At 38.4% G+C, this 14,857-nt stretch overlaps 1 protein-coding gene across 2 annotated transcripts in view; it reads right to left on the reverse strand.

Moving 5' to 3' along the window:
* Positions 1-14,857, reverse strand: part of GABRB2 (gamma-aminobutyric acid (GABA) A receptor, beta 2) — a 288,251-nt gene that overhangs the window by 111,273 nt on the left and 162,121 nt on the right. The window lies entirely within an intron of this gene.

Genomic DNA, 14,857 nt, shown 5'->3' on the forward strand with positions numbered 1-14,857 from the left:
AACCAGCTTGAACATCTGGAAGTTCACGGTTCACATATGCTGAAGCCTGGCTTGGAGAATTTTGAGCATTACTTTACTAGCGTGTGAGATGAGTGCAATTGTGCGGTAGTTTGAGCATTCTTTGGCATTGCCTTTCTTTACCACTAGCACCACCCGAAAAGCCCCTTTCATAAAGACTAGTTTGGTCAACTGGATTTTAAAATTGCTAATTTCTTACTTTTGATGAAATGCATCATGGTTTTGAAAAATGTTAACATTAGATGAAGTTGGGTGAAAAACCTGAGGGAACTCTCTGTACTACCTTTGCAGCTTTTTGGTAAATCAAAAGTTATTTCCAAACAAAAAGAGCTAAAAAAGTATCTGGGTGGAAGATTAGGGCTAATACTTCCCATAAAAGACCAAATCCTTGGATTAGTCTCTATTTCTTCACTCCCAATCCTTTAAGTACAGGCTTCTTCCATAACGGAAGGCTCTCTGCCCTGTCTTGAGCTCACCTATGTTCTTGCGTCCATGCCAGGCCTCCAAAGAAGGCATTTCAGAATACTATACCCACATTTAACCATGTACAACTTCTCAGGCTTTAAATAAGTGTCAAAAATAGAAAATTTATGGTTCAGGGACCATCAGTGTTGCTATCCAGAATTCATTCCAGATAAGTTCTAAGAACACAACATATTTTTATTACTCTAATAAATTAACCAGCAATGACAGTTTTGTGGCAATTAGGTTATATAAACTTGTTACCATAAAGACACATCATTAGGTTATATTTTTAAACTTCCATATGTCACCTCAAGTTAGGCAGAAAGAAACATGCAATGCAATCTTTATGACAGATTTTCTTAAATTCACCAGTTTTCCCATTTCTCCTGACATTTTGTTGAGATTTTAATACTCTACACTTTGGCAACTGACAGGTTTGCTTCAACTAACTTAGTTAAGCTGGAGCATATGTTATAAAATGGCAAACCAAGCCCTCTTTTCCTTTGGTGAGAATAGCGGGTCAACTTAACAAGACACATTTTAAAAAATCTGTGATATCAAAGAAGCATTAATAGGGTAGACTTTTTGCAAAACAATTTTCATTTAGTTTCTTTAATCACTGAGCTATTCTCCCAGGGTGGAGTGGTGGGAGTAAGAATAAGTCGAATGTCAAATAGTTTCACAGGACAGAAAAAGACCTTTCTCTAGATTATTCTGAGTTCTTACATGGCATAGAGAGCTTAACTTTATAGCCAACAATGAATATATAATATTAGAATTAGATATTGTGCCCAGAGAGAAAACGGGAACAACACATCATGAAAAGTCTCTTCCTTTCATTTTATATATGCAAAATCTAAGTAAACATGTTCAATTATTTCTACCATTAGCAAGATAACAGGTATTGACCCACAGAACTTGGCTGTGGATATCAATAAGATATAATGGAAAACTCTGTTTTTCCAGAATCTAAAAGGCTAGAACCAATAGACAACAGGCCATTGAACAAAAAGACTCAGCGTTCACTGATGATTCATTAGTGGTCTCTAAGAAGGAGCTGAATCACAGGCCATGTTCCCACATTAGGAAGCCTCTCTGGGCCAAATCTTGGGCTATCAGTGCAGCAGCTGAAGATTACAGCAGAGGGATTAAGGGCAGGACTGGTGAATCATGTGTGGGGTGCACAACTAAAATGAGGGGTCCCTTTCCCACAAATTAAGAATTTCAGGACAGTGATAGCAGAGCGTGAATCCCCTCTAATCATGGGCCCTATGAGCCTGCCTAGGGTCATGCCCTTAATGAAACCTGATAGAGATTTTAACTCCGAAGGCAGTCAGAGTTGCACTCATCTCTAGGTCTGTCACTTACTCAGACAAATGAAATATTCATCTAGGAACTTGACAAAAGGTCCACGTGACAGCATTTATGATTCCCCTTGCCTCTTCTTCATATGGAAATGGTCAGACATCCAAGTAAACAATAATTACATTTTTAACTAAAGCAACATCTAGTGACTACCTGGTCTAACTCTTCCACTCTCTGAAGAACTTAGTTGATTCCTGGCACTAGACAATGGCTCCAACTTCGGTCTCCTGACACCAAATACAATGCTGCTTGAGTAAAATTGTGGTGACAGAGTGGTGCTAACAGCTCAGACTTTGGAACCAAATAGCCTGTACCTGAATTCCAGCTCCACTACTCTGTAAAACTTGCTTATTGCTTAACTTGCAAATTGCTTAACTCCTCTGTGCCTCAGTTTTCTCATCTGAAAATAGGCATATAAACAGTACTATGCAGGTTTATTTCATATAAAAATTCAAAACACTGTTGTACAGAGTTTTAATAAATATTAGCTCTTATTATTTCAAACTTCACTTCTAGAAACACCTTTTTTTGGGGAAACTCTATGGATAATCATACAGATTGGAATATGAAATGAAAGCTAACTCAGAGAGCTAAGTAGATCTAAAGTTAAATCAATAACTTTATAGTACAAGTTTGTATTAATGAGTTGGTGTGAGGATAGCAGAGCTACTCTTGTGTATTATTCATACTCTTTACCAACAGTTTATATAAAACTGTGATATGGTTAATATGGTCATAAAATTTAGTTAATGGGACATAACATTTTCAGGAAATGGTCAATGAGGACAACCATCCTCAGTCATATCTGAGGCCAACATAACTCTATTACCAAATCTTAACAAAGACATTTCCAAAAATGCAAAATTATAGTTCAGTACCCCGATGGAGCAAAAATCTTTAAAAAAATTAGAAAGTCACAATCAATAACATAAAAATGACAATTCATTATGATCAAGTAATACTTATCCCAGGAGTGTAAGGTTGGCTTATTGTTCAAATCAATTAATATAATCCACCAAAATACTAAAATGAAGGGAAAAAATACATGACCATCCACTGAAGGGCTACTTAGTCTTCATTTTTAGTAAGATTGAGAAGGAGCCAGCTAATGGTTGAAACTCAGTTTCTTTATGAAATGATATATTTTAAATTCTGAGAGCTTCTAGCTTAATGAAACACATGCACTCTATTTTTCCTTCCTCTTACTTGTTTTCATAATTTGAAAAAGGTAGTGATGCCCAAAGTTTGAGTGTAAAACTGAACAGATTTCCCTGAATGTAGCAAATGATAAATACGGTTTGAATTGGCTGCTCCTTATTCATCTAAACATTCATCTATCCATCCACCCATCCATTATTTAACAAATACCTCTTGGTTTGGGAATGCTTTGCACAGAATGATTAAAAAAAATTAATAAACACATAGCTCACCTCATAGAGTTTACAGTCAATAAAGAAAGGCAGACACTGATTGTAAAATAATACAAATAGGTACTACAACTGCAACAACTTGTATGGAGAATGAGACAGATGTTTTGAGACGAGGAAACGAGAGAAGGTGACCCTAAGAAATGAAATCTAACTTTAGATTTGAAAGATGACTAGACATTAGCTAAGCAAGAATGGAGGAAAAGGATTCCAGGCAAAAAGGACAGCGACTAAAAAGTCCTAAGGCTACTGGAAAATGGTAGATACAGTTACTTCTTTCTCTGGAGCTCAGGTAAAGCTGAAGAGCCCTGACTGCTCACTTCTCCCTAATAGTTCTTCCATCCAGTCATCAAGAGGTAATTAGCACCAACTCAATGTGATTTGCAAGAACACAATGATTACTAACTCATCTTCTTTGAGAAAATGTATGAAAGTCCAGGAAAGAATTCTTCAAACAGAAGCTTTTATTCTTTGACCTTCTCCTCCTGCATTCCATAGCCAAAACAAAAGAAAAAAAATAATTTCTTTATTTATGTGGATATTTTAGACAATAGTTTTCTATGCAGCATATTGTGCTTTAGAAATTGTTCCCAGATATTTTTGAGTTAGAGTTATAGATGCCCATAATGGTTAACCAAAAAAAAAAAAGAAAGAAAGAAAGAAAGAAAAACCTTAAACTATTAGAAATAAGGTCTGGAAAAGCAATACTTTTGATTTGCTGTGTAAGGAAGCAGAGGACCAAACTGAGTCTAAGTAAATCCCATCCACTCTTCTGGTGTTGAGGCTGGATCCTGGCCCACTGGGACTTTAATATGTAAGAGCCGAGTGATTAGAGGGACTGAAGATTTCTCACTGCTCTAGAGTATCATTGATTTCATACTTAGCAAAAGAGAATTGGGCAGATTATCTGTTTGTTTGTTTGTTTGTTTTCTTTCAGGAAAACCTGATTAAACATTCTCATGGTCTCATACTTCTCAGAAAAGAGAACTGGTTAAAATAAGAATTACAACCCCGTTTTGGTTACAATAAATCCTTTTGATGGCTCTTGAACAAGTCTTTTATTTTTACACAATTTCTTCCAATTCTTTTTATGGTTTTCCAAACCCAATCCTAGTAAGATACCAGTAAGTATGTGTTTAATTGAATATCAGTTACAGTTTGAAGCTGTGTTCATAAACCTGTATTGTTTTTAGTAACTAAATGAATAAGTACCACGGCCATGGTTAAATTATCAGACCCTGAAATTAGACTTTAGGGATTAAATGAACTCCAATCTCACCAATTTTGGATGTGTGTTTTAAATTCTTTAGTCCAGTTTCTGAATCTGTAAAATGGGGATAACATTATACTTAACCAAAGCGCTGTTGTTAAGATTAAATGAGATTATTAATGTATAAGGCTTAACTAAAAGAATCCACTAAAAGAATCAAAATGACATTTCAAGCAGTAGTTGCTAGCATTACATTGCATGTATTTCTTCAAATCGTAAAAGGGTACTTTTTTTTTAAACTTTAAGGAACATTTTGCTAATACATCTTCACACTAGAAAATTGCAGCCTCTTAGCAAGACCTTTATTTACTTAAAAGTACTAGGAAGAGAAAGGGGAATTGGAAAAATATATACATGTAACAACTTTTTTGCATATATAAATAATTTATAATACTCTCTATCTTCTCATATATTAAGTGATTCTGATACAATTGCAATTCAAAATAGCCACAAATATTCAACTCAATGCCAGTTCAATCTCATTTTTCTCATTTCTGTGCACCAACCTTTGTCATTTGGCTGCAAATTTAATTAAGTTTGGACTTGAGCTATACTTTATGTCAGAGGCTTATATACAAACACAATGCTTCAGAACATATATCCATAATAATTATTTTTAAAGGTGGTAAAAAAGCATTTGAAATCAATTAATCTAACAATGAGTGGCTTGCTTTTAGTGAGAAATAAATCTTTAAAAAAATCTTCTGTTTATCAGAAAAAAAGAGAAACAAAGCCACTAGCATTGGTTTAAGAGGCTGTTGATATATTTATGAATATTACATTATTAATAATAAGTTACACTTAACCAATAGGATATAAAACTTCCCTTAACAGGGACTGAATGGGACTAGAACTTCATACTTTAATATAGTTTAATGTAATGTCCAGTTTCATCACTAGCGATCATTTGACTTCCACATCATCTTCTTTGTATTTTTAAAGCAGATACAGCTGGGTGCTTATGCTTATAGAGAATAAGGTCCCTGGGGATGGACTGTATGAGACTGAATCCTGATTCCATACCTCAGTGTGTGACCTATGTTTACTCTCTTATTTTCAAAAGGTTGACATAAAAAATAAGACAATGAATGCAAGGCACTCAGTACTTAGTAAATGCTCAACAAATTTTATCTATCTATCTATCTATCCCTGGTAGGCAGTTCTGCTGGTAAAAAATCCACCTGCAATGCAGGAGACCCCAGTTTGATTCCTGGGTTGGGAAGATGCCCTGAAGAAGGGATAGGCTACCCATTCCAGTATTCTTGGGCTTCCATGGTGGCTCAGATGATAAAGAATTCGACTGCAATGTGGGAGACCTGGGTTTGATCCCTGGGTTGAGAAGATCCCCTGGAGGAGGGCATGGCAACCCACTTCAGTACTCTTGCCTGGAGAATCCCCATGGACAGAGGTGCCTGGTGGATTACAGTCCATGGGTCCCAAAGAGTTGGACATGACCGAGCAACTAAGCACACACACACCTATCAAAAATGGCCACAGAACAATTCACATGAAGTCCCTAATACTTTCATTTAAGTAGCCCGAAATCACATGCCAAATGGCTAGGGAGCAAGGAGGGTGATAAACCCCAATAGAGGAGCAGATATATTTGGGAATTCCTACATCCACTATTTTGTTTTGGGAGGATCTAGATCTAGAATAAGCTTCGGTGAAATAAATGACTCAAATTAGTGAAGGATTTCTTGACTACCTGTCATTTGCAAAGAAATCTAAGAGATAAAAGATGGCATAAAATGTAACCCTTCCTTCAAGAAGCATAGCAATCAAGTTTCTTAGATGCAAGCAACAGAAACTGACTTGAGTTAAATAGAAAGGCATTTATTAATATTAAACTGATAATTAACAGCTTATAGAACATCAGAAATGTAGGTGTGGAAGCTATGAAATCAAGAACAATGTCCAAAATCATACAGGAGAACTGGTTCAGTTATCAATGCCACCCCCATGGTAGAGGTGGTGCAGTTCTCATGTGGACACCATTGACACACGTCCTTGAGGTTCTATTCCCATCAGCTGCCAAGTCTCCTACTTTTCTTAGGGTGGATTGTCCACAACACTGGTTCTTAAAGCATGGGTTTCCAATTCAAAGTTATATAATTGGTAGTGTTGTGGTCTTGCACCTACCTTCTAGTTGCAAGGGAAGCTTAGACAATGAATTTTGGGCATTATTTTAGCTTTTGTTATGGGAGCTGGGCTCTGTCTCAAAATGTAGAGGATTCTTCAAACATAGTATTCAGATATGAGGCAGTCAAAGCAATAACAAATGTCTACTGAAAGCATATAATTTAGTAGGTAGGATTCATTAAGTACAGAATCATTACAAATAAATAATTTATAGTACAAAGAGAAATGTATTAATATTGTTATGCTTATAAACAAGGAAACATGTATAGTGACTAGAGATATGGGCTCTAAAATCAGGCATACATGCATGTGTGGTCAGTCATGTCTGACTCTTTGCGACTCTGAGGACTGCAGTCCGCCAGCTTCCTCTGTCTATGGAATTTTCTAGTGAAGAATATTGGAGTGGGTTGCCATTTTGTAACTGAACCAGGGATCAAACCCACATCTCTTGTGTCTCCTGCATTGGCAGGTGGATTCTTTACCACTGTGCCACCTGGGAAGCCCTCAAAATCAGGCATATCTGGGCTCAAATCTCTGCTTAGACACACTGTTCAATCCTGGATACTAAATTACTATAATATCCAGGATGACTTCTATCTATAGTTCTAAATGTGATCCAGGCTCTGCCAATCAGATACATGTGATAGAGACTTGAATTCAGAAATGAACTAAGTAGAGAGAGGTATGACATGAAATGTCTATCTTAATAGCATAGCCTGAGAGGCAGTGTGGTTTTGGTCTAGCAGCTACTACTGTGGCCCACTGGCTCAGTTCAGTTCAGTCGTTCCATCATGTTCGACTCTTTGCAACCCCATGAACTGCAGCACGCCAGGCCTCTCTGTCCATCACCAACTCCCAGACTTTACCCAAACTCATGTCCATTGAGTCGGTGATGCCCTCCAACCACCTCATCCTCTGTCGTCCCCTTCTCCTCCTGCCTTCAATCTTTGCCAGCATCAGGGTCTTTTCCAATGAGTCAGCTCTTTGCGTTAGGTGGCTAAAGTACTGGAGTTTCAACTTCAACATCAGTCCCTCCAATGAACACCCAGGACTGACCTCCTTTAGGATGGACTGGTTGGATCTACTTGCTGTCCAAGGGACTCTCAAGAGTCTTCTCCAACACCACCCTTCAAAAGCATTAATTCTTCAGCACTTGGCTTTCTTTATAGTCAAACTCTCACATCCATACATGGCTACTGGAAAAACCATAGCCTTGACTAGATGGACCTTTGTTGGCAAAGTAAATCTCTACTTTTTAATATGCTGTCTAGGTTGTTCATAACTTTCCTTCCAAGGAGTAAGCATCTTTTAATTTCATGGCTGCAGTCACCATCTGCAGTGATTTTGGAACCCCAAAAAATAAAGTGTGACACTGTTTCCACTGTTTCCTCATCTATTTCCCATGAAGTGATGGGATTGGATGCCATGATCTTAGTTTTCTCAATGTTGAGTTTTAAGCCAACTTTTTCACTCTCCTCTTTCACTTTCATTAAGAGGCTCTTTAGTTCTTCTTCACTTTCTGCCCTAAGGGTGGTGTCATCTGCATATCTGAGATTATCGATATTTCTCCCAGCAATCTTATTCCAGCTTGTGCTTCCCCCAGCCCAGCGTTTCTCATGATGTACTCTGCATATAAATTAAATAAGCACAGTGACAATATACAGCCTTGACGTACTCCTTTTCCTATTTGGAACCAGTCTGTTGTTCCATGTCCAGTTCTAACTGTTGCTTCCTGACCTGCATACAAATTTCTCAAGAGGCAGGTCAGGTGGTCTGGTATTCCCATCTCTTGAAGTATTTTCCACAGTTTATTGTGATCTACACAATCAAAGGCTTTGTCATAGTCAATAAAGCAGAAATAGATGTTTTTCTGGAACTCTCTTGCTTTTTTGATGATTCAGAAGGTGTTGGCAATTTGATCTCTTGTTCTTCTGCCTTTTCTAAAACCAGCTTGAACATCTGGAAGTTCACGGTTCACAGACTGCTGAAGCCTGGCTTGGAGAATTTTGAACATTACTTTACTAGCGTGTGAGATGAGTACAATTGTGTGATAGTTTGAGCATTCTTTGACATTGCCTTTCTTTGGGATTGGAATGAAAACTGACCTTTTCTAGTCCTGTAGCCACTGCTGAGTTTTCCAAATTTGCTGGCATGTTGAGTGCAACACTTTCACAGCATCATCTTTTAGGATTTGAAATAGCTCAACTGGAATTCCATTACCTCCACTAGCTTTGTTCATAGTGATGCTTCCTAAGGCCCACTTGGACTTAACATTCCAGGATGTCTGGCTCTAGGTGAGTGATCACACCATTGTGATTATCTGGGTCATGAAGACTGACTCAGTAGGAGTCACACTATCCTGGCAAGAGCAGAAGATGCCTTGCCAATGCAAGGCTGAGCTGCGATTTTGGGAACCATAGCCTAGAGTCTGTTTCTTTATTCCTTCCAAGAATTCCATAAGCAAAATAAGTCTCCCACTTAAAGTAGATACATGAGATTTTATATTTTCTTCAATTAGACTTTTACCTGATTATCTGTGTGGCCTTTATAAATTATACAACCTCCCCAAGGCATCATGTCCTCATTTGTAAATAGAAAATAGTACTAGCAGCTGCTACATGAGAGATTTTGGGGAGATCATATCTGATGCTGGGAAAGACTGAAGGCAGGAGGAGAAAGGGACAACAGAGGATGAGATGGTTGGATGGCATCACCGACTTGATGAACATGAGTTTGAGCAAGCTCCAAGAGTTAGTGATGGACAGGGAAGCCTGGTATGCTGCAGTCCATGGCATCTCAAAGAATTGGACACAACTGAGTGACTGAACTGATTTGGCTGACTAATGTCTGTATATACACAAAATCATATCTGGCACAAAGTAAGCATTTAATAAATGGCAATTACCATTACAGATGATGGTGATCATGAAGACAAAAAATATAATAATCATGGTACCCGCCACAGTGGAAATGGGCTAAGGGATAGACAATAGGCTCTGGAGGCTACTGTGAATAGAGAGGCATTCGATTTGCAGTGTTGAAAGCCTACTGAAAGGAACATGTCTTCAACTGCTTACATAGGGAGCCAGGTGGAGGATGTGAGAAAAGTCAGTGTGAACTGCAATTCATTGGGCTTCAGCTATCAAACAAATACCACATTGAGTCTTCTAGAAATGCTTCAGGGAAAGTCTGTGGGTGTATTTATGCCTCTGGCTTCTGATGTTCACATCAGCTTTCACAAAGTGCTTTCAAGCCTTCACTAAAAATGCTAAGAAAGTCACAAATATGGCATTTTCACTTAATTAGGATCAAGTATAAAATGAAGCTCAGCCAAGAAGAGACAGTTTTTGGAGGATAACAGCCTTGTTAGCACCTCTCCTGAGCCTATGGGCTTCCCTAGTAGCTCAGATGGTAAAGCATTCTCCTGGGTTCAATCCCTGGGTTGGGAAGATCCCCTGGAGAAGGAAATGTCAACCCACTCCAGTATCCTTGCCTGGAAAATCCCATGGACAGAGGAGCCTGGCAGGCTATAATCCATTGGGTCACAAAGAGTAGGACACAGCTGACTAACACACAGCTCCTGAGCATAAAGGAAAGCCAAGTTAACAAGTCTGTACCCCTACTACCTTCCCTCCAGGAGGTTTGCCACAGAAATATTTATCATATACAGAGTGCCCTGAAACTGCACTTTTTACTCTAATGGATAATTTCAAAGCAAGAAGTAAATGAGCAGTAGAAACATTAAAGAAGGTGGCCTTGACTCTCAGGGAGGTAAATATTATACAATGTTAGTTTCTGAGCAAAGTCTTATCCAACACTCAATGTCCTAAGGGACTCTGGAACTTATTTAGTTTTTAAGGAAATGTTTCACATTTACCAACCCATAATGAGAATCAATTTGCTTGTAATTACTCCTGGCTGTTCTTTGAGTTTCAAGCTGAGCCTGGGCCAACCCATGCCTAAACTCACAGTTGTGCATGGTCAGAGGGGTGAGCCGCTCTTGGGCTCTGAGCTCATTTAATTAGTAAGTCAGGTTAATACAGTTGAGGAATGGAAGCCAGGGAATTCATATATTATTTATTCTGATGTCCTTTCAATGTTACAGAGCTAAAAATCTAATAAGGCATTGTGTCTACTGCTAAAATGTTTCTCCTTCAATCCTCTGGATCTAAAAACTCTAAATTACAAAGGTACCTGTTGACTCATGTGGCAGTCTTGATCACTGCCAGGGTAATCCAAACCCACACGTTTGGGCCAGCAGGTATAAGTACACATTGATATTGCTGTTGTTTCATCACTAAGTCATAGACGACTCTTTGCAACTCCATTGGATCATAGCCCGCCAAGCTCCCCTGTCCATGGGATTTTTCAGGCAAAAAAATCCCATTTTTCAGGAGTGGGTTGCCATTTCCATATCCCCAGAGGATCATCCCTGCCCGTGGATCAAACCCATGTCTCCTATGTTGGCAGGTGTTGGCAGGTATATATATTTTTTTAACCACTGAGCCACTAAGGAAGCTCACTGTGTGTGCACACACATACTCATAAACTGCTTTACATTGTATGCCAAGGAGAAACAGTCTAACGGTCTGCTCAGGAAAATGAACCAAGCAGGCAGATTTGCACCAGTGAGACTGACAGATACTAATTTGATAACATTGAATTTTGCTTCTTTTTGGTTTGTCCACTTAGGAATAATAAAATAATGGATTCCTTTGCAATTAGAGGAAGATATTTCTTATACTTCTTCAATTCTAATGTACTTTATGTTCCTTTTATACTTTAGAATTTTTGAAAACAGTATATATTACCAAGAGGTGAATACATTCAATGTAGACTTTTAGTATTCTTATTAATGTAACAGTGAATCTTACAACTGATTGTATTTAACAGAAGAGAAACAGTCATTTGCCAGATACTGATATCTTGATGAAAGTGTAAGTGGAGAGTGAAAAAGTTGGCTTAAAGCTCAACATTCAGAAAACGAAGATCATGGCATCTGGTCCCATCACTTCATGGGAAATAGATGGGGAAACAGTGGAAACAGTGTCAGACTTTATTTTTGGGGGTTCCAAAATCACTGCAGATGGTGACCGCAGCCATGAAATTAAAAGACGCTTACTCCTTGGAAGGAAAGTTATGACCAACCTAGATAGCATATTCAAAAGCAGAGACATTACTTTGCCAACAAAGGTCCGTCTAGTCAAGGCTATGGTTGTCCTGTGGTCATGTATGGATGTGAGAGTTGGACTGTGAAGAAGGCTGAGTGCCGAAGAATTGATGCTTTTGAACTGTGGTGTTGGAGAAGACTCTTGAGAGTCCCTTGCAGTGCAAGGAGATCCAACCAGTCCATTGTGAAGGAGATCAGCCCTGGGATTTCTTTGGAAGGAATGATGCTAAAGCTGAAACTCCAGTACTTTGGCCACCTCATGCGAAGAGTTGACTCATTGGAGAAGACTCTGATGCTGGGAGAGATTGGGGGCAGGAGAAGAAGGGGATGACAGAAGATGAGATGGCTGGATGGCATCACCAACTCGATGGACGTGAGTTTGAGTGAACTCCGGGAGTTGGTGATGGACAGGGAGGCCTGGCGTGCTGCAATTCATGGGGTCGCAAAGAGTCAGACACAACTGAGCGACTGAACTGAACTGACTGAACTGATATCTTACAAAACACATATCCTGAATGGTTGTAATATTGGCCCAAAGGCTGACCTATAATCTATACAATACTTCTAATATTCCTTAAGTATTAAGTTCTTTTTGCTTTTAATTCATTCATTTTCCACCAGGAAAAATGCCCATATTACTTGCAAGTTGCACAAGATGTCACCATGAACATAAGCCAAGTGTTAAGAAAACTCTCATCCATCAACTGGAAGTTTAAATGTCCATCAACAGAGGAATGGGTAGAGAAGATATGCCACATATATACAATGGGATATTACTCGGCCCTAAGGAATTAAATAATGTCATTTGCGGCAGTATAGATGTGTATAATACGAAATGATGTAAGTCAGACAGAGAAAGACAAACACCACATCATGTCACTTATATGTGGAGACTAAAATATGACACAGATGAACTTTTCTGTGAAACAGAAACAGACTCACAGACAGCGGACAGACTTGCGGTTGTCAAGAGGTGGGCAGGTAGGGGAGGGATGGATTGGGACTTTGAGGTAAGCAGAGGCAAGATGTTATATACAGAATGGATAAACAGAATCCTACTGTATAACAAGAGAACTCTATTCAATATCCGGTAACAACCCATAATGGAAAAGAATAAGAAAAATAACATATATATATGTATTACTGAAGCACTTTGCTATAGAGCAGAAATTAATACAACATTTTAGATCAACTACACTTCAATAAAATATATTTGAACAACAGACGCACCCTTAATATCCAAGTCACTACTCTTCTAATGGTGGAAGAATTGGAAGGGCAGAAGCCTTAAAGTCCAGATATACATGAGGGTCATGATAATATCTGCACAAAGTGTCAGAGTCTATATACATATTCTGGTACTTTTCTGTGGTCACATGGAACTGATAATTGTTAGATGAAGTTCACATCTACCAAGGTACCTCCACACCATAAGAACTGGAAGACAAATCCTGCACTTTCACAGCACAAGATGAAATTCAAGAAAATATAAAAATAGGACAGTAATTCAAATTAAATTTGTGTCCAATGACACCATGGAGGAGCATTTGTAATGTTCTTTGCTTTCCCCTTGAAAAAAATTATGACTAAGCCTCACTGGAATGTCACAAGAATATTTTTCTAATGTAAAATAATTTGAAGATCACCTAAAATACTTGTTAGCTTCATTATTTAACACCACTATCTGCCCAGACACAGATACATGCTCATGTATATTGTCTTCTGTGTGATGCTTCTTAGAGCATTAATAAGATTGATCAAAAGCCCCAAGGGGGTTCTAGATTTAGTTATAATGATGGAAAATGTGGGGGTCTTAGACTTATTTTTCTCAGACACAACTGTAAAATGTATTCTTGTGAGAAAAATCTAAGAAACGAAATGACATGGCAACAGACTATCAACAAAACACACACATCATTTTACTTAAAATCGTAGCAGAGATGTGATTTTCATCTTTCCTAAACAGCATTGCTCCCAGAGGTCTATGCATATGGGATCTGCATCTTCACTTAAACCAGTGATGTCCTAATTGTCCTTTAACTGAAGTCCTTTATATTTTTGCTGATGACAAGTAAACATCAACCCAGAGTTCTTTCGAAATAATCTAATCCTACCACTTGCCCAGTGCAAGAATTAATTCTTTCCTAGAAAATGATTTTACAGCACATGGCAACCTACCAGATTTTTTTATCAGTTGCAATTGTTATGAGCTTCTTATACACACACACACACATATATTTCAGTTTAAAAAAAAAATGTCTTTTGGCATCTTTTACCATTAGTCTAGTTTTGCCCTTAGGGCAGACATAGTTTGCTCTTTTAAGAGGACAGTCTGTGGTGACTGGAAAATAGCTATCTGTGTAAACACAGCTATCCTTTCTCTCCTAGCTTCCCTTCCTCAAGGGAAATAGGCCTCTCCTTTACTTTTTTCTGCTACTGGTTCTTCAAACTCCCTGGTTTATGTGTCACTCATTTGGTTTTCTGGTTGCTAAATATCCTTCTTAAAATGCTGTGCCTCTAATTGAGCATAATATTTCAGGCATAATTTAATAATGATAATAATGATGCTGTAATGAGAACAGCTGCTACTGATGGAAAAACCAGGACTAAACATTGCACAAAGATCTCCGTTTTGATTATTTCATCACAACAAGGTATCAAAATATTATACAGATGAGAAATCATGGCTTAAAAAATTTAAGTGCCCTGATTCACGAGCTTGAGGAACCATACCAGACGGCACTTAGATTCAGTGAATGTCCTCTCATCCACCATCCCCCAAGAGCTCAAAACCCTATCTGAGCACCATTTCCTACATGACAGGTATTTTAAACCTACTGACATAAGATGTCACTAATTTTCACTTTGCTACTGCTGCTGCTAAGTCACTTCAGTCGTGTCCGACTCTGTGTGACCCCATAGACGGCAGCCGACCAGGCTCCCCCGTCCCTGGGATTCTCCAGGCAAGAATACTGGAGCAGGTTGCCATTTCCTTCTCCA

Source organism: Bison bison, unplaced genomic scaffold, assembly GCF_000754665.1.
Source record: "Bison bison bison isolate TAMUID 2011002044 unplaced genomic scaffold, Bison_UMD1.0 scf7180017864363, whole genome shotgun sequence".
In the NCBI taxonomy this organism is placed as follows: Eukaryota; Metazoa; Chordata; class Mammalia; order Artiodactyla; family Bovidae; genus Bison; species Bison bison.